Below are 19214 nucleotides of genomic sequence, written 5' to 3'. Positions count from 1 at the left end.
AACCGTTACCACATATTCGTAATGATGAAAATACGATCGTCGGGCTCCCACTGGGACCATAACCCTCACGACATCTCCAACATTATCGAATTAGTCACAATTACTTCACTTCCTTCAACATTTTACATTCTCATCACTTTATAAAAATCATGCATAACATAACATTTTTGTTTTTGAAACCAAGCATGCAACATGTGTTTTAAATGTCTTCCTTAATTCATAAAAATCCCATGGACATTTAAAAATCATAATTAAATCATGAATATTTTATAAATATTTAAAAATAATCATAATATCACAAAAATAGCATTTAGGGCACTGCCATGACCTTTATTAATTTTTACGTGTAAAAAGATCGTTTTACCCCTAGACGTAAAATTTTACGTTTTTGACTTTTCCTTAATTTCGTTGACTCTAACATGTCCCAAATAATCATTTAAGCTTACATGAATTTTTCCATAATTTTATTTGGCTTAAATCGATGACTTTTAAATTAATCTTTAAATGTGACGTATTAATGCGTTTTAATCCCGAATTAACCCAAACCTTAATATAAAATTCCCAAATTAAAAACTTAGACTTATATAATTATTTAAGCTTAAACTTAATTTTTCATAATTTTATAAAGCTTAAAACTAGGCGTTGCAATTAACTCATTAATTAACGTTTCGTGCGGCGATTAAATCACGAATAAATCCAAAACTCGTTATTTTGATCCCAAATTTTAAACATAACATTTTTAGTATTCATTCTACCCTTCCAAGTCATGAGCCACCCCCGTGGACCCTTGGATCAATTTTTCCTTCTTTAATTTTCGTTCTTGACCCTTCGACGAACACACCGAGCCATCTCCCAATTTACTCGAGCCACGCCCAAGCCACCTCGAGCCAAAACTTAGCCAACCCATCTAGGGACCCTACTGTGCAAGCCCAGCCAAAAAAACCCGGCCCTGGCCGCTCAAAACTTGCTGAACAACAGACCAATTGTATGTATTTGTGTGCGTGAGGTGTCCTAGCTTGTGTTAGGTTCCCTAGCTGCCTTAGGACTCTACCAGCCCTTAACCACTGAGCACCCACGACCCTTATTGACCCTAGACCAGTCCCAGACCCGAGCCACCCCCAGCCCGAGCCCCTGAGCCAAGCAGCATGGCGCTGTACCTGGATATCCCCTGCGTGTCCCCCCTTGCTCACTCACCGTTCCATCTCCTCTCGAGCCAGCAGCCACCCAAGCCACCCCAGCCCCTAGCCCGACCCTAGACCATCTTCCTTAGACCCTATAGGACCCACCTGGCTCGCCCCCAGGCCAGCCGCAGGCCCTCTTCTTTCCCGATCAGCTTCTGCTCGTGCCTTGGGGAAGAGTCCCACTTCACGTGGACTCTTCCCCAGCCCATGGCTTGAGCCCTAGCCCTCCTAGGACTATTCCTAGGACCTAACCACGACCCTAGACAAGCCCCAACCAGCCCTGGCCGAGCCCCAGCCCCCATGCACAATAATCAACTCCTACATCAAGACATGCATGAAGTTATTCTAAAAGACCCTCGGCCCTCTCCTGTTTTCTTCCCTTTTGGTTCCAGCTTGTTTGTGTGTTTTAGGACTCCATAAAATTGTGTAAAACATGCCCCTTTTTAATCCTATACATGGCAGCCCCTTCATGTGCACTTATATCATGATTTTGGATCAAAACAACATGCTTCAAAATTCATGTTTGCATAGAAACGAAAATACATCAAAGTGCAACGTATTTTTCGTGAAATCGAATTTTAAATAATTACTATGGTGTGAAGGATGAGTAAAAGGAGAATTATGGCACGCCTTTGCGTTATTTACGCTCAAAAATCCATTGACGACGAAGAACGGGACGCAACTTATGGCTTGTTTTTCCTAAGCACCCTTCGAAAAAACCCTTCTGAGTGTTGTGTGTGTTGTGTTGAGTGGTTGGGAGAGAATTTCAGAATTTTTGGAGTGTGTGGCCGAGAGTTGTGTGTTGCATGGGGTAGGTTTTAGGTGTTTTATGTATTAAATACACTAATTAAATTACTAACTAGGTCATAGGCCTATTAAGCCTTTAAATTAAGCCCATTATTTTTAATTAGGATTTAATAAAATATTATCAAAGTTTTGGTAAAATAAATTTGTGAATTTATTAGCCGGATTGCTAAAAAGTTCGTATTTTTCTTGAAAAACCAACACCGATAAAATTTATGTCCCGGCATATAAAATCACCTCAAAACCCCATATTTTCAAAAATACTAAAAAGCTACGCTCATATTTTAAATAATTAAAAAAAATTATTTAATAAAAACATTTTACGTTTTTCAGCCTTCGGTCCCCATACCTCGATCGTCAAATAATCCTCAAAAATTACATTTTTATACATGATGATAATAAAATCATAATTAGCATATAAGCATGCATGACACATAATTAATTAAGCAATTAAAATAATTAATTACTCATTTTTCCTATTTCCTAGATTCGCATGCAGTTGGATTACGTCGTCTTAATTTTGGACCTTACAGACCCGAGATTCACATCGTCCTTTTGAAAGAGTTTGCACAACTATGGGGACGAAATTACTATTCAGTACGGCATTCCACCCTCAGACAGATAGCCAATATGAGCGAGTGATTCAGATATTGGAATATTTGTTGCGAGCTTGTGTGATCGATTTCCAAGGCAATTGGGAATCAAAGCTACCTCTACTGGAGTTTACATACAACAACAGTTTCCAATCATCTATAGGTATGGCTGCCCATGAGACATTGTATGGTAGGAAGTGCAGATCGCCGATCCATTGGGATGAAGGCAGCAAGATATCAGAACTTGTTCCAGAAATTTTTCAGCAGACTGCAGATGTGGTGGTCAAGATCTGAGACAGGATGAAGACCGCCCAGAGTCGTCAAAAGAGTTATGCTGACAAGAGAATGAGAGATCTTGAGTTTTCCATAAGAGATCATGTATTCGTGAAGATAGCACCTATGAAGGGTGTTATGAGGTTTTGGAAGATAGGCAAGCTGAGTCCGAGGTTCATTTGGTCGTTCGAAATACTTGACAGGGTTAGGACACTAGCGTATCGTGTAGCTATATTGCCGAATCAGGCCGGTGCACACAATGTGTTCCACGTCTCGATGCTGAGGGAGTATATCGCGAATCCTTCGCATGTCTTAAGTTTTGAACCATTGCAGTTTGCTCCAGATCTGTCGTATAAGGAAGGACTTGTCCAAATCCTAGACAGACAGGAGCGGAGACTTCGGAACAAAGTGACCAAGTTGGTCAAAGTCCAGTGGCTGAATCAATTAGTGGAGGAGGCCACCTGGGAGGCTGAAGCAGATATGATGAATCGCTACCCGGAGTTGTTTGATAAGATTTAATTTTGAGGACGAAATTTATTTAAGTGGGGGAGGAATTGTAGAGCTCAAAATTAGTACACGTAAAACCTATGCATTTATTTAATTGTTGAATTATTTATTTAAGTTTAAAATGATTTTTAGCGATGCATGATTGGTGAATTTGCATTATTTAAATTATTTGTGTAATTTGATGCGCGCTAAAACATTTTCCTTGAGTTTTACGTTTCAGGCGAATATTCGATGCGGGATCGAGGAAAAAAGTCTGGCGACAATTTTGGGCGATTTTAAAATGTGGTATTTTATTGTAAGTCAAGAAAGTGGCATTTTAAATGATTTGTTAAGTTTTTAAGCATTTTAAATCCTAATTTATTTATTAAGTGATTTTAAGATCTTAAAACTTTTAAAGTGGTCAATTTTGTATTTTATTTTAATTAGGAGAGTTTTGTAAAGTTAGTGTTGATTAACATTTTAATTATTAATTATGCCAATAATTACCCCTAATTAAACCCACACACACGTTCTCTACACACACGCGCATACATGATGCACACACACAAATACACACACACCCATGTCCCTTGGACTCTCATTTAAGTTTTTGGTGAAGGAGAATAGAGGTCTTAAGTTTTTATTTTCAGCAGCCATCATTTTGTTCCCTCCCTTGCTAATTCCTGAAGCACACGTCCATTTCTTCAAGAAAATCATGCCGCAATTCGTCCCGGATCGGCCATCGCATCTCTCCCTTCGATAGTAGTCGTTTCGTGAGTATAATCATTAAAGGCATGTATATTCTTTTGTTTTCGCATCGATCTTGTCATAGTAATTATTTTGATGTATATTGCATGAAAAACATGTGTATGTCATGCAAAAGTTTGAGAAAAAAATGTTTGAAACGATTTTGGATATCAAAAATCAAGTCAGCTGTCTTTTCGAATACTGTGAATTTTCGGTCGATTTTCTGTAAAACCTTTCCACATATAAAATGTAGCAATTTTTGATACCTTCAATTTGACGGTAAATTCGTAATTTTTTGATAAGAAACGAGGGAGATATGATTTTTATCATAAAACCGCACAAGTTGTGAAATTTTTGTGTCACAAAATCTGTCACCCTCTGTTATTTCGAATTCTGCGACTTATAGGTTGGTTTTCTGGAAATTTTTTCCACATATTATTTATATTACTCTGTGTATCTTTGATTTGACAGTAAATTCGTAATTTTCTGATAAGAAATGAGAGAGATATGATTTTTATCGTAAACCCGCTCAAGCTGTGAAAATTTGTGCATGTTCTTCATGTTTTCTCATGTTTTGGTTGCAGGCTTCGTTGGGATCTCCTGAATCGTTGCTGCTTTGATTAGGGCAGCATGTCCAGAGCGTTCCAACGAAGCCCTCGACGCTTTTTAAGTATGTTAGAAGTGCAAAAAGAAAATGTTTTATGTTTTTGAGGTATGCGAAATGTCTTGTGACCAAATATGAACGGGTTTGGAAGTCGGTGAACGTGGCTGAGAACATCTCCACCCCGATAAAGCATGACCAGGTTAAGATCATGATTGGAAAGTGGTAAAGCATGACCAGGGACCAATCCACCAGGTAAAGCATGACCGGAGATTTCATGTATGTGGTAGTGGACATTCCTACCAGCCCAGTACTGTGGTTTAGTCTGATCAGGCGTATTTGTATTTTGGGTCACTTGCTTTGAAACATATCTCAACGCAAAATGATGATGGTTATGTATTCTCAAGTATGTATGATGCAAGTATGTTTATGAAAAGTTTTACGATATGATGACACGTCTATGTTCATGTTATTACGTTCAAGTTTCAAGTATGTATGCTCTACTTTAAAATGCATGTGGTTTTATTATGTATTACTTGTTACTTCCAGTTTATACTTATTGAGTCTTTAGAGTCACTAGACTTGATCGATACAGGTGAGGACGAGTATAAGGAGACGAGGGGTGGGGACCAATGAGTCGACTCGGACTGCGCAGGAGGCTAAACCCGAGGACCGCCTATGTTTTAAGAATTTTTGCATGTTGATTCAAATACTCTGATTTTCATGAGATTGCTTTACGTTGTTTGAACCAGTATTTTTGCAAACTACATTTGTAATCTTTTTATTGCAAATATTTTGGACTAGTAGTTTATCTTCATCATGACTCAGTACGATGAGCTGTACATCAGAGAGATAGTCAGACTGCACGGGATTCCAGTGTCCATCGTGTCAGACAGGGATCCGAGATTCACGTCTGCATTCTGGAAGAGTCTCCATCAAGAATTGGTTACGAAGCTACTGTTCAGTCCTGCTTTTTATCCTCAGACAAACGGACAGTCAGAGAGGGTGATCCAGATTCTGGAGGACCTACTCTGAGCTTGCATGATCGACTTCCAGGGTAGTTGGGAGCCAAAGTTACCTCTTGTGGAGTTCACCTACAACAAGAGTTATCAGACATCGATCGGTATGGCTCCATAAGAGGCACTGTACGGAAGGAAGTGTAGGTCGCCAGTTTATTGGGATGAGGTAGGAGAGCGAGCAGAATTGGTTCCGGACATTGTTAGGCAGATAGCGGAGTTAGTGGGCAGGATTCGAGACAAGATGAGGACTGCACAGAGCCGTCAAAATAGTTATGCAGATAAGAGGCGGCGAGATCTTGAGTTCGCAGTAGGGGATCATGTTTTTGTGAAGGTCGCCCCGATGAAGGGTGTGATGAGGTTCGGGAAGAAGGGCAAGCTTAGCCCTAGGTTCATCGGACCATTCGAGATCCTAGAGAGAGTTGGGACACTTGCGTACAAAGTTGCATTACCGCCAAATCTGACGGGAGTTCATAATGTGTTCCACGTCTCCATGCTGCGGAAGTACATGTCGAATCCTTCGCATGTGCTGAACTATGAGCCACTTCAGCTGACAACGCACCTGTCTTTTGAGGAGATATCCACACAGATACTGGACAAACAAGAGAAGAGGCTCCGGAATAAGGTGACCCAAATGGTCAAGGTCAAGTGGCTGAATCATTCAGAGAAAGAGGCTACTTGGGAGAACGAGACCGGGATGAGGAATCTCTACTCGGAGTTATTCGGTACGTTCTAAATTTCGAGGATGAAATTTTATTTAAGTGGGGGAGAGTTGTAAGGTCCAGGAATTTAATTCACGAAACCTGAATGCATGCAATCTAGGGTTTTATTTAATTATATGTTTAATTATTTTTATGCATTTTATGCATAATTATTGCATGATATGATTTATTTCACGAAATTTTTAAAGTTCATGCACTATGATTTTTAAGTTGTATTTCGCGCTCGAACGAGGAACGGAGACCGATGAATTATCAAGAAAAATTATTTTTATTACATGATTAATTTTTATTAATTAATATAAGATGTTTTGAATGTTTTTCAAGAAATGGGATTTGTTGAGTATTTTTACCCGCCAGAGCATATTTTTCAGCGGTATGCAAATTTTATTGAAAAGGGAGAATTTTTGAGAATTCAGATATTATTTTCAAAAACTTACAAAAACAAAATATTTTTCTGGTGTGTGTTTGGGCATGATGGGCCTATTTTTGAGCTTAGTGGGCTCAAAACTCTTTTTGACTTTTAATTAATAGTTAATGGCCCATTAGAGTTTATTATACTATTTTATTTAACCCTAAAACACACCCTAAACCTAATATTACTCTTCATCAGCTGACACCATCCCTCACTCACCATTCTCCCTCGGTTTCAGCAGCCAAAACCCAAGCAAAGCTTCGGCCAAGCCCTTCCCTTGCAAGAAAAATTTCTCCGATGCTTCCTCGGCACTCGTTCTTCGATCTTCTTGCGTATATATCATCAAGGTACGCCCCGTACTTTTATTTTTGCATCATATACGCCATATACATGCTGTTGTGTATTTGATTGTATGCGAAACTTTTGATCAAGCATTATACATGGAGTTTGTTTGTTTTGCTTCAAGTTTATGCATTTCTTTTTATTCCACTCACGGTTTTCTTCTAATTGTGGCAAGGTGGCTGCTGTATGGTGTGTTGAGGGTCTATTATAACTGAGAAAGAAAGGGTTAGTAAGCTGGAAATGAGGCCTTGTCGAGTTGAGAAAGGGTCGGACGAGTTTCTTGAAGTTTTGGGCTCGTAGGTGGGTAGATCGATGGAGTGGCAGGGACCAGCGGTGCAAGGTCTGAACCAAGCCATGGAATAGACCCTAGTGGGTCTGAACCATGGCCTAGGAAGGCTAGGCCATTGCTGGGACAAGCCACGAAGTCGATCGAGCTTGGGGTAGGAAGTTGGTCGCGATGGGCGTTTGAGGTGATCTTCGATCGTACGAGCTGTGCTTCTTGCATGGGGGTGTATCCATGGTTTCTTTGGGTCCAGAGGAGTCCTAGGGTGGTCTAGGGAAGGTCGAGTCTTGGCTGATCCGCCTGGTTTTGGAGTTAGGGAAGAAAACCTGGATAGGTGATGCACAAAGGGTTCGAATAGGTGGGTTAGGAATTTTTCCAGCAGCTTGCAGGTCTTGGCCGAGGGGTTTAGGGGCTTAGACTTGATGGTTTTAGAGCCTTTTAGATGTTTATAAGATGTGGTGAAGAGTTGGTAAAAATTTGGTTAAGTTTCGAGTCGATACGGGTTAAAACCGGGACCCCGGTCCAAGTTTTAAAATGAATCGATTAAGTTTTGTAATGGGCTCGAGTTTATGTCTAAGAAATACTTTTAAACATGTTTTGAAATGTTTTGAAATGTTTTAAGGAGTTTGGTAAGCCTCGGGTCAATCTTTAGAGGTCCAAGAGTTGAACCGCCATTTTGGGTTTCCAGGGGCAAAATGGTCATTCTGTACCCGGGGTGAGATTTTTGTCCGGCAGCGCCCTGAATATATTTTTATCATATTTTAAATGTTTATGCATCATGTATATGATTTTTATGAAATTATGATAAATACGGTGCATGCTTGGTTTTAAAGAAAAAGTTACGTTTATGTATGTTTTTATTAAGTGGTGAATATGATGATGTTTTTGAAGGATGAGAATTTGTTGTGACTGACGATGTATATGTATACGATGACATGAGATATGATGAGCTGAGGCCAAGGCTCAGTGAACGGGTAATGTTGTCGCTGATGTCCCCGCCGCCGGGTTCCACAGTTATAAGTAGATGGATCCATCGAATAGAGCTGATACGAAAGTCACAACTAATAATTTGAATTCAATTAAATAAAATGTATACGTATATGATGACATGATGAGATATGCTTTGAAACGTTACGATTTTATACGACATGTTTATGTTCATGCTTTAAGTTCACAAAATATTTGTTGGTTATNATTGTTGTGACTGACGATGTATATGTATACAATGACATGAGATATGATGAGCTGAGGCCAAGGCTCAGTGAACGGGTAATGTTGTCGTTGATGTCCCCACCGCCGGGTTCCACAGTTATACGTAGATGGATCCATCGAATAGAACTGATACGATAGAGCTGATACGAAAGTCACAACTAATGATTTGAATTCAATTAAATAAAATGTATACGTATATGATGACATGATGAGACATGCTTTGACACGTTACGATTTTATACGTCATGTTTATGTTCATGCTTTAAGTTCACAAAATATTTGTTGGTTATGGTACTTTTCACTGCCGTGTGCTATGTATATGTACTTGTGATTCCTGGTATAGGTGTATTGAGTCTTTAGACTCACTAGTAATGTGTGATGCAGGTGAGCTTAATGATGAGGGGACTGGAGGTGGGTGGCGAACTCTGAGTAGGCAGACCTAGTAGGGTGACACGACCCGAGGACCGCATGTTTTCTGCATTATGATTTATGAGATATGAGAGGATATGAAGATTTTTATACGTTGATGATTTTAAGATTTTATTTTGTTTATGTTTACGTATGATTTTGGATGAGTTTGGTTATCTTAAACTGCACTATTTTTACTGTCAAATATTTAAGATCATTTTTAAATGTTATTTCAAAAATGCAAGCTTTTTAAAAAAAAATAAAAAATAATTTCGCACTTTTAAATCAATAGACGTTACAGTGTGATGATACATTTGTGAGATAAATACATTGTGAATAATTAAATCCTCACACACATTCACTTATACATATACATGAGAGTTGATTTTTAAAGTTTAATTGAGTGAGTCTTCACACAAAGATATATAAAAGATTATGTTTGTAGTATTAACATAAGAGACATTAAGTATTATGTGGATTGTGAGGTTGCGGCCTGCAATCGAGAGTGTACTAGGAGTTTCAATTAGGAAATAGATAAGTTCTAAGTTGAAATGTGTTTGTTCAAATAGTGGTATAAATCAAAGTATCTCAATGGGAAGAAGGGGGTGACGTATGAGTTGTTAATATCAGAACATCTATAAACAGATTTGTGCCTATTTATTTATTGCAATTAATTTTTAAAATACATTGTTGAAGAATTTTATGTTTATTTCAAATACCAAAATATTGCATACCAATTGTTTGATAAAATGTTGCAACCAAAATATTTTTACTCATTCAACTTGCATATATTTTAAATGATTTACCAAAATATTTAATCGGTTACTACGAAAGATTATTTTGAGAGACTTCTGCTTGGTTTGAAAATCAATTTTAAAAGGTGTATCACATGAGTTCTCTGACCCAAATACTCCTAAAAAAAATGATATCGGTGAGATGAAGAACCAGACTGTGCAGGAGATGGGTCGGGTCATGTTGAGTCCAAAAATATTCAAAAAAAATTTGTGCTATGGACATAAACACATGTTATATTTCAAATCGCGTGTATTTAAGAAGTGGTTCGACTATGACACCCTATGAGATCATCATGTGAAAGAAGTTAAACATAAATTATTTTCATGTTTTTGGGTTTTATGCTATGTGTTAAATGACAGAGATCACCTAGCCAAGTTTGATTCCAAAAGTGATAAATGCTTGTTAATTGGATATTCAACTAATAGTCGTGCATATTGAATTTTTTACCTGAGAACTCGAACGACTATGGAATAAATTAATGTTGTGTTTAATGATTTTCAGATTAGACAGGAAAGACAATTAAAGATCATGTAGATGGTCTGCTGGAAACATCTACGCCACTAGTAAACACAGATGTTGTGTCAGGTGTTGTAATGAAACGATGGATAATGATGATGGTGTAACAATATTGGGAAGAACATTTCTAGAAAAATCCAAAAGGATCTCTCTTCATCTTAAATCATATGAGCTATGCTCGGAGACATGCAAACTCGACAGAATGAGAAATTTGACTACCTGAAGAGGATTGGGTTAGTATGCATGACTTCGGCATACTGTCAGGTAAGACACTCATGCTTTGTTTCACACATTGAACCAACGAACATTAATGAAGCCTTAAAAAATGAATTTTGGGTTAATGCTATGCATGAGGAACTGAAACAGTTTGTCCGCAATGATGTGTGATATTTAGTTCCAAGACCTGAACATGTTAAATAGATTTTTAAGAAAAAAACTGATGAATTAGGAAATTTTGTTAGAAATAAAGTTTGGTTGGTTGCTCTTTGATATACACAGGTTGAGGAAGTTGATTTTGATGAAACATTCGCTCTTGTAGCCCGCATTGAGTCAGTCCGACTATTTCCTTCCATTGCATGTCATATGGGTATTAAAATTTATCAAATGTATGTGAAAAATGATTTTTTTAATGAAATTTTTAATGAGGAAGCACATGTGAGCCAACCGAAAGAATTTGAAGATCCACGTTACTTGGACCTTGTGTACAAGCTAAGGAAGGTATTGTATGGACTAAAGCCGGCTACACATTCATGGTGGTAGGATAACTGAACATCTGCTTAACATTGGATTCAAACGATGTGAGGTCGATAAAACTCTTTTTATTCAAAGGTCGAAGGATGATATACTTATATGTCAAATTTATGTTGATGATATAATTTTGGTGCTTCTTCAAAAAATCATCTGGACAATTTTGTTGAATGTATGTCTTTGACATTTGAAATAAGTATGGTAGGTTAGTTAAGTTTCTTGCTCGGACTTAAAATCAAACAATTGTTTGATGAAATTTTTATGTGTCAAGGCAAGTATGCTAAATATCCGGTGAAGAAATTCTCAAATGAACATGATAACAAATGAAAACTCCAATGAGATCGAATGAAAAACTAGGTAAGATGTTGTCGCAGGTTTCGACAACACCATGTACCGCAGCATCTTGATACTCTACTTTATTTAATTTCGAGCCGCCCAAATATTATGTTCAACATCTGTTTTTGTAATAGATATCAAAATAATCCTAAGATCATGCACTTAAAGCCTATAAAAAAAATTTTGAGATACACTGCAGAGACTGTAGATCTAGCATTATGGTACACAGAGGAAACTAACACTAATTTATGGGTTTAGTGATGCTGATTGGGTTGGAGAATTAGATGATAGGAAAAGTACCATTGATGGATGTTTTTCCTAGGAAATAACTGTGTCACGGTATACCAGGAAGAAAAACTGTGTATCCTTCTCACCTGCTTAATCTGAATATGTGGCAGCTGGTAGCTGCTGTTCACAACTTTTGTCGATGAACTTAATGGTAGAGGACTACGGTTTCCACAATGAGACCTTGATAGTTTACTGCGACAACTCGAGTGGAATTGCCATTTCAAAAAAACATTGACATCAAACATCACCTTATTCGAGATTTGGTTGAGAAGGGAATAATCCAAATGGAATTTGTTGGAACTGATAAGCAACTGACAGATATTTTCACAAAACTATTAGATTTTAAGAGATTTTCAAACCTTAGGAAGTCTCTCAATTTGTATGTATAATAATCACTCACTGATGTTGTCTAGGATGTTGCAACATCTTGGATAACATCCAACATGCATATGCTTTTATATGATGTTAAACTAGGGAAAGTGTTTCCCTAGTCACCCAACTGACGGTTTTCAGGTAGCGACATTGGGTGCGGTTTTGAAATACGTAGGAGCAAATTAACATGCGTGGTAAAACGGGTCGCCGGGACCTTGTCATTAGAAAATTGGCTACTTCGTATGAATATCAAAATCATTTAATAGCAATAAAAAAGGAAAAATATAGAACAAAATTTTCTTATTCATTTGAAATTACACATTTTCAAGCAGCCGTCCTTGGAAGAATAAATAACAGATAAGAAACATTTTTACAAACAGGGATATATATAAACAGAAAGATAAACGCAAAAGTTTTTCTAAGCACAACATACCCCATCGTTATTCATCTATCTTTAATTCGATGTGGTCGGGGATTCACCGTTCGCCTACAGGTGAAGATATCCTATGTGGCTCATGAGTTTATAGTACGAGGAATCTCTGGCCAAAGTAAGACATGTGCATTTTGAAAGGTGTTTCCTCAGTTGCACATATCATGTCACTATTATTACTTAAAGATACACCACATCATTACCAATTTTGTATGCAATTCTTGATATACTAATGGTTGCAGTTTCGATCGGGATATACGAGTTAAAGGTACCGTACTATACACTAACCATGACTTAACGTTCTTGAAGGCACTATCACCAATACCTAGGAGATCATATGGCGATGATACTAGATGTTCCTACCATAATCCGATGGGTGCAATAGAAAGTGAATTCTGACATTCTTAATCAATGAGTTGATGAAAAAATGGCTAATTAGTGTGGGCCCGAACAAGAATAAATGTTATTTTGAATCATATGGAGATGTGAACTCACAGCTAGTTGTATCCCTGAACCATTGAGGGTCACAAAAGTATTGGATACTGTGTTCCCGTTGAAATAATCAAATTTCAAGGAGTTTAATTTGAAAATTGTAGTTTGATAGAGATAAAATAGAATGCTTCTAAAGGAGTTTATGAGTTAATAGTATAAAGAATATCTGGATAGAGTATGAGTTGTGCTTTAAGGAAAGTGTTTCCCTAGTTTCATTCATCTTGTTTTCTGAAATGTTTATATTATGACGACTATATCTCAATGTGTTTTAAATTTCTCAGTTCTGTTTCAATCAACATACTTGACCATGAGATGTGCTCTGCCTAAGTCACAAAGTAGTTGAGAGATATTCATGTACTCCATGATCTTGTCCCATGTGAAAGTGACTTTAAAAGATTGAGAAAAAGAAAAAGAGGATTTTGTTCTATATCGGAAAAAAATGAAAAAAGCTACCTAAAAGAGTTCAATGAAGACCTTTCTTTTAGTGTGGGAGATACATCAAGCGTATCCAATATACTAGTGGAGAAGAGTCGTTAAATTTAAGCTTATGGACACTCCAAAAGCACTGTCAACGAGTATCAAATTTGACCATTTACACATATAAATACACATCTCGTGACATCACGTTACACTTTGGTATGATTTTCTTTAGTATCTTTGAACCAAATGTTTAACCAAAAGTCCTGGTGATCTGTGCGTATATAATTATTTCCATAGAAGATAGTTTGAAACTTGAGTTAAAAATTTTATGTTTCTATGAGGTAAACTAGAAGCTTAAATCTATCACTATGTTGGATTGGGTATATGAGATTGACTATCCACACACACGTGAACTGCTAAGTAATGGGTGCATGCATCGAACTTGAAAAACTTAGACATATGATATTTGAGGCATAATGATTACTCTCTTTCACCGCTTGCGTTTTATTAATTTCCTAGAACAACATTGTATGTAATATTTACAATTTGCTCGTGATTAGCAAACCTTAAGTTTGGAGAAATTTGATATGTGCAAGTTTTACACTTAAATTACCCAATGAAGTGACATGAAAGTGTGCGAATATCGAACAGATTTACGTGTTTTGGCAGTTGTTCATGTTATTGCAGGAATCAAGCATGAGCGCATAACTTGTGACCAACAAGGAATAAATTAAATTTCAAAATGAAAGAATAAAGGGAACGAGAAAGCAGAAGAAGCACAAGCGAGGAAAAAAAATGAACAGTAGCGCGTGCACGGAAACCCGTGCGCAACGCAGTTGCGCAAAAACCAGAAGCTCGCGCATGGATGCGTGAAATCCTGCACAGCCGCGCACACACAGAAGATAGAATCTAACGGGCTTTTCTTGGCTTTCGCAACCATTCACGCACTTATAAAAAATTAAACCCTAACCACAAGAGGGAGTGGTAGTCACGCACAAAAATCTAGAGAATGGAAAAGAGAGCGAAAACAAAGAACGAAGATGAAGAACACATCTACCGGGGATGGAGCCGCAACTCTGATTTGATTCTTTTTCCCTTCTTCTTACTTAATTTTAGTCTATTACTGATGTTGAAGAAAATTAATTTATTTTGTTGTTTTTCATTCATGAACTAATTTATTAAATATAGATAGCGACGTTCTTGGTCAGATCTTTAATTATGAATTGTTGATTTATATATGAGAATTACTTCTTTGTTTATTTATATTTTCGGAACTTATTGCTTTCAATTACTTAATCACTAATTGGATTGTCATATTAATTTGAGATGTATCACTCGGGAGAGGAGATTTTGAATAGGACCATAGGAAAATATATCGTTGGTGTTTATAGAGTTCGGAAGGCCTATAACTCCAACGAATCCATTAAAAGAATTATTGTGCTATTTAAATTATTTATTGTTTGATTTTTTATAGGGATATTGGAATCGACTTTAGATAATTGATACCTACGCAGCACTTGGGAAGGGAGTATGAATAGTTGATAATTCTTGGGTAGTAAACATGTTGAAATTATAAATATAGATGTCAATAATAATATAATATAGTGAAGACTAAGTAAAATCGCACCTCTAGATTCTTATTCTCACTGATTTTAAATCGTTTGCGCGCTTTCATTAATTTTTGTTCATCATTAACAACAAACATTCTATTAAATTTTCTAAATAAAGTCTGATTATTTTAATTGTGTTAATTAATTTATAATTAAATTTTACTTTTTGTGGGATCGATATATGTTCTCTACCGAGTATTAACACCGTACACTTGCAGGTAGCAAATATTGCAACATAAACTTATTATCTACAAGTTCTAATTCATTAAAAGCTATCAATTTATCTTAAATTTTCGTAACCTAGGTCCATTCTTCAGAGAACATCAAAAAAAATCATAATTTGGAGGAGGAAAACTTACATCCTAGGTTGAAATTCTTGGGTAGATGATGGATTTGTCCTTTTAATCTTTTTTCGTGTTTGGGAGTGAAGAAATGAGGTTAAATCCTAAGCCCTCAATTTTTAATTTTTTAAAACTTGCATACATGGTGTCGGGCACATGCTCACCACTTTTATATCATAGGCGGTGCTTGGCTTGCTGTCCTAAAAATTTAAAAACCAGCATAGTAGCGCAAGTGTGCTTGTTCTTCAGTGCGGGTGTGCGCCTTGTTCTGTCCCAAACTTTATCTTTTTTCCTGAATTATAATAAGTGGTTAACATAAATGTTATAGTCTACATTTTGACTTTCATTTGTGTTGGACATTACTCCATTTGGGCAAGGGACAAAAACGTTATGCCCATTTTACCAAACTGTGTCCGTGCAGAAAAGTACGACACACACACCATTCAGGGTGGTTTTGGCCTTATTTCCAAAACTATTTGAACAAAACTCAAAACATAAATTTGTAGCACTATGATTTATCTTTAAAATAAAATTAGTCTCTTTTTATTTGGTTCAACTCGTGTTTCCCGAAACCATAACTAATGTCGTGAATCTTCATATCATTTCCCAGATTTCATTTGAAATTAATAATTTGAAGGGTGGAGCTCATGCATATCTGAGCTCAGAGACCTTAAAAAAACCAAGGTCTTCCTGATTTTTTTAAAGTTAATAATTTGAAGGGTGAGAAGCTCGTGCGTATAGAATAAAAAGAAAAGGAGATACTTATAAGGAAAATAAGCTTTTATTTACAAGCATTGAGTACAAAATAAAGTCATTACAAGATATTTTTATGTTAGGAGAATGTCAGGAGAAGGGTCATCAGTGGGTAGGTTCGCGGAAATGGTGGATAGATAAGTGAGGGCATCACTTTAAGAGGGTAGCCATGCTCTTTGAATAAATCCACGGTAAGATTAAATCCTTGGGACCTCATATTTGCTTGAATTCGTCCAATCTTAAGAACCTCTCCTTGTAGGCGGCCTCAATTCCTTCAATGTTCCGACTGACGACCTAAACTAATGTCGTTGTTTTCCATTTCTAAGTCACACAGGTAGCTTTATTCTCGTTGAATTTTTCTCAGGTCCACACTTGGAAATCCCGGAGCTCTTGAAAGTAGGACTCCCATGCCTTATCAACGGTAGCTTTATTCTCTTGAAGGTTATCCCTCACATCCTTCAAGCTTCTCTGATGCCTCTCCAGCAAAACGTTTGCGAGATATATCACCTAGCACCTGTAAATATGGGCCTGTGGAATGGAAGATATGAGTAACAATATACGTTCAGGTGAATGTTTGTATTGAGATCATACTTTTTGCATGTTTTTGGCCATCTTCATCGTCACGTCAAACCAATCTTGACACTTTAGGTGTTCCCAGTTGGGAATGGAAGGCATGTGGTGCATGATTTGATCAAAAATTTTATTCGGTCCCTTGCCAAGGGGTTCCATGTTGTTGGGATATAGTTCCAAAATCCGAGAAGGGCAGGCTGGGATTGTCCCCCTAGAGGTGGAGGTGAAATGACACAAGGGCGAGGTGGAGGAAGGGCACCTGACAACATGTCCACACCCTTTCCTTTGTCGAGATTCCAATATGCTTAGGGAATTTTCTTCTTCTGCTTGGGCGATGTGCTGGATGATTCAGCTTGATGACTCGGTGGTCAACTTTGAGAGATCAGTTGAGTGGTGGGGCTCGTTCCTCTTCGGGTGTTGGGTTTTGGTGACATCGAGATTGAAGCATTGGCGATTATCTTATGTGTCAAGATATATGTGAGATGGTAACACAAAAGACCTTGACTAACGGTGAAAATGCATGCATGCATGAAATACGGTCGATCAAGCATTATCCGGAAGACATGTGGGTGGGAAGCCCACCACTCTCAAGTGATAACGACATAAATTTCCCTCTAAGGTTAGTATATTAAAGTCAAAAAATCAACTCACTACGGTATCCATGGAAAGCATGTAATTAGGACTAAACGGAAAAATTTAGGAATCGATGAGAGCATGTTCTACCATTGAAGCATGCAGTACCGGGGTTTCAGAGGCTTAATGAAGTAATTGTTATCATGCCAATTCTTAGAATTCCAAAGGCAATTCATTAGGAATTTGTGGTCGGGAAGAGAAAAAAGATAAAATAATCCATCACCCGAACTCCATATGTACACAAAATGGTGTAGAATAAAACAAGAGATAGAGAGGCCCAAAGCTTGAAAAATTACATATATGGATGTTAATAGGCGGAAGCCATTGGGAGCCAGTTGGCCTAAATGAGCTTGGTAAAAATAACTCACTTCTAAGAGGAAAGGGTGATATGGAAAATGAAGTGCATGCTCGAGTTGATTCTTCTAAAAGGTGTAAAAGCCAGGAAGGGGTAAATAGGGGCGTTGGTCGAAAGAGTGAATCAGAATAGCACGGTCCTCAAGAATATGTACGAAGACTCGTGAAGAGGAGTTTGGGAGGGTATGAGTTTGGTGGGAAGATCATTGTACCATCAACCTTGGGCACCAACCCGAAGCTCCTCCATAGTCCTGAAGGGGAATCTAGGTCAGGGAGGTGGCTTGGTGATTTGCTATGCTTTTCTAGCTAGGGAAGATCCTTCTTTGTCAGAATAGCCAAACTCTTCATTAGCCCGACGTAGGCTGGAGGAAACACTAAGGACGCGCGAGTGAGGAAGCATACTTGGCTAAGAGTATGAAAGCTATAAAAGAGGGGCAAAATGCTTACCTATCACAAAATGAAAAAGGATGTTGGAGATTCGAGCTGCATAGGAGGTTAAAATGTATGAAAATACAAGATACATGCCAATATTTATAGGCAAGATGGATGCAATACTGACGGTCGTATCAATAGGGATCCAGAGGCTTAGGATCCCTCTAAATACGATCGTTAGACTAACGGAAATAATGATATAACTGTTTTAATTAAAAATTCAAAATTGAAAATAGGCGTGGGAAAAAAATGTTCGATTTTGTTTCCTTGAGCTAGCGTAGCTTGGTGAAATTTATGAACACACATAATTAATAGATTCAGTTTCACTTTCGACGAGATGGTTTTCCTTGTAGTCTTGTTAAGATATGTGATTAAAAGGTCTTGTTTCGTTTCTTCGAGCTAGAATATCTTAGTGCAATTTATGAAGGCATGTATTTAATTGGTCCGATTTTCACTCAAACCGAGATGGTTAGCCTTGGCAAATCTTGTTAAGATATGTGATTAAAAGTTCCAGTTTCATTTATCTGAGCAAGTGTACCTTGATGCAATTTATGAAGGCATATAGTTGATAGGTCCGATTTCACTTTAGTCGAGCTGGTTTGACTTGGCAAATTTTGTTAAGATATGTTATTAAAAGGTCATCTGGTTTTGTTTCTTCGAGTTAGTGTAACTTGGTGCAATTTGTGAATGCATGTAACTAATAGGTCTGATTTTATTTTATCCGAGTTTTTTTGTCTTGATAAAGCTTGTTAAATTACATTGTTAAGAGATTCGATTTCATTTTGGAAGAATAACTGTTCCGACCTGGAGGTATTACATCCATTTATGTTCGGACCAATTTAATTCAATCCGAAGACTTCCACTTAGTTTAAATGAAAAGGCAAACGTGCGAATAAATAAAGCAAGAGAATTTCCATTAAGAAGAAACATACATGAAATCATATATGCTCTAGGGAGAAGGGATATTTGTTTGGAGATCGCTGTCAGCGGTGTCCTTTGAAGAGTCAAGCGGGAGACAGGAATACCCGATGGCTTTGAGACCACA

At 37.4% G+C, this 19214-nt stretch overlaps 1 long non-coding RNA gene across 1 annotated transcript in view; it reads left to right on the top strand.

Moving 5' to 3' along the window:
- The first annotated feature begins 7927 nt into the window (after positions 1–7927).
- LOC140959266 (uncharacterized) overlaps positions 7928–19214 on the top strand; it is a 98410-nt gene continuing 87123 nt past the window's right edge. Inside the window, exon 1 of the long non-coding RNA XR_012171959.1 lies at positions 7928–7986. This is a non-coding gene — a long non-coding RNA (uncharacterized lncRNA). The remainder of the gene's footprint in view (positions 7987–19214) is intronic.

Source organism: Primulina huaijiensis, chromosome 2, assembly GCF_012295235.1.
Source record: "Primulina huaijiensis isolate GDHJ02 chromosome 2, ASM1229523v2, whole genome shotgun sequence".
NCBI classification, from domain to species: Eukaryota; Viridiplantae; Streptophyta; class Magnoliopsida; order Lamiales; family Gesneriaceae; genus Primulina; species Primulina huaijiensis.
Note: the sequence above shows the minus strand (reverse complement) of the source record. Positions and strands in the feature narration are given on the sequence as shown.